The sequence below is a fragment of the Corvus brachyrhynchos genome, unplaced genomic scaffold, assembly GCF_000691975.1.
Source record: "Corvus brachyrhynchos isolate BGI_N302 unplaced genomic scaffold, ASM69197v1 scaffold60, whole genome shotgun sequence".
NCBI classification, from domain to species: domain Eukaryota; kingdom Metazoa; phylum Chordata; class Aves; order Passeriformes; family Corvidae; genus Corvus; species Corvus brachyrhynchos.
In genome coordinates, this window is record NW_008236767.1 from 5,832,331 (window position 1) to 5,834,498 (window position 2,168).

Genomic DNA, 2,168 nt, shown 5'->3' on the forward strand with positions numbered 1-2,168 from the left:
TGGCCTCGCCTCCGCACCTGGACGGCCCCCGGCCCTCCCTGGGAAGCTGCGTCGGGCAAGGCGGCAGATCCGCGGTGCTGAGCGCCCGGGCCCGCCGGCTGCCTCCTCCCGCCTCCCCCGCCGTAACAGCGATAAAAGCCGTAGGATTTTTAGTACGGCCTTGGCTCCAGGGGTCAAAGTTTTAATAAGCTGGTCTGTATTGCAGCATAATTAGCGAATTTATATCCAAATGTGTGCATTTAGAGCAGACCAAACGCTTTTCAATGGGAGGGAGCCTGTAGAAAAGTGCCCTGATGGTTTATGAACTGAAAAAGCCCTAGGGTTAAAGAGTGCTAGCAACAGCCCTAGTTCTCTGTGGTACAGTTTACAACTGTTAATGTGTTAAAGCATAATTAAGAACTGTGGAATAGACAAGCCTTTGGTTGTGGTTGGGCTCTGACCTGTAGTCCGAAAGCAGGAAGGGAAGCCCGTACATGTGCAAAACCTGGGAGGAGGGGGGAAGCTCGCTTCCTGTCCAACTGCTCATTCAGTCACACAGCAGCATTTCGGTGTGACCTGCCTGCCCTTCCAGCTGATAATGTTTCAAGTCCTGAAGTACTGCAGGGAGGGGGAGAGAGGACGCAGGAGCTATCAGACCTTTTGGGTAGTACTAAGAACGTTTAAGCATTTGCCTGCTCTAACCTACTCGTCTTTATTAGAACCTGAACTGCCTGTTCGTTAAGTAGGTGTTTAATGGATTGTGTGCATTGTTCCTTAGACCAGGCATGGTTGCAGCCTCTGGTAGTGAAATCAAGATGAAAGTGTCAAGTGCAGTTTGTTTAAGGAACACTGATTGTGATGGCATATCCTATGACTCACAAGTATTCTTTCAGAGAGAACTCTGAAGTCAAACTACCACTGAACACCTTAAGGCATGTCTGCTTAGGTGGTAATATCAATGAAATGCGGAGTTATAACACAGACACAAGCAAACATCTAAAAGTCTTGTATCTGTTGTGGTGACTTAGGTGAGGCATTGTAGTATGCTGCTTTTGCTTCTAAGTTTTCCCCTCTCTCCTCCTTTTTGAAGTCTGGGATGATGCTCATGTACCTGCTTGTGTTTCCATTTGAGTTGGAAGTGCCTGGTCAAAAATGCGCTTCCACCCACCAAAAAAGAGAATATTTGCCTACCTTCTGAAATTACCTTAAGCACTGGGTAGTTCTCAAAGGAAGTGAAAGCATTTCCTGATGCCATTCATTAAAAGGCCTATTTGCAGAAGATGATCATATGGAAAGCAAAGAGTACTCCAAGCACCAGGAAAGTATATATGCACAGCTTGTAAAACCTAGGGCTTGTTTGCTGGGAATAGCTTACCCAATGAAGAAACCCTATCTAAAACATGGTTTTCTATGAGCTTCACAGAGCAGTATTTGATTTTTTAATCTAGTATCAAGCAAAATGGGCTTTTTACCGCAGACTTGCAGTTATCATTCCCTAATGTGAATAGAAACAGGTCTTAGTTAAAATTAGCATCAACGTTTTTTGGGAAAATAAACAACAAGATCAAGCTCAGTGTCCTTCATCAGCAGTACTTTAATTTGTGCTCTCTGTCCTGTGTGTCTGATTGCATTGATTCAAGCAGTCCATCTGGTCAATATTAATTTATTTTTGGTTAGATTTAGTATTTGTTTGGAACAAATACCTGCATCACCATATGTGTGCTGGAGGGAATGTATAGGAAGCTGTAAAGGAAAAGAGGGTCTGCTGTTCGTCTTGATGTCATCATCTTGGATCAGTGTAGATTCTTGGCACTGAACTCTGTGTCTCTCAAGCTTACAGTTCCTAGAGCCAGTGTCAAACTACTAAATGGTAAAAAATGTGATTCAAGCTGTTATACACAGTGTAAGTGGGTCTGGTCCCACCTTGCGGTGAAACCAGTTCTTTTTCTATTAAATACTTGATACAACAACACAGGAGATAGTTGGGCACTTCTTGTACCTGAGAAAGCTCAGTGAAGATACAGATGTGATCCAGCTAAGGAATAGGAACAAATCTGGAAAAGTTTACTTGTGCATTCCTCCCACATGCTATTAATTGAAGTTTCTACAGTGTGTTGGCTGTGAGCAGCTTCTATGGAGCTGTTTCTCCTACACATGGTCACTTCCTCCATGATACACAGGCTCGTATG

At 44.0% G+C, this 2,168-nt stretch overlaps 1 protein-coding gene across 1 annotated transcript in view; it reads left to right on the forward strand.

Annotated features, from left to right (window-relative positions):
- The first annotated feature begins 214 nt into the window (after window positions 1-214).
- CHCHD7 (coiled-coil-helix-coiled-coil-helix domain containing 7) overlaps window positions 215-2,168 on the forward strand; it is a 4,340-nt gene continuing 2,386 nt past the window's right edge. The window contains exon 1 of the mRNA XM_008644938.2: window positions 215-2,168. This exon is cut by the window's right edge and continues 316 nt beyond it. The gene's annotated coding sequence lies outside the window, so the exon portion shown is untranslated.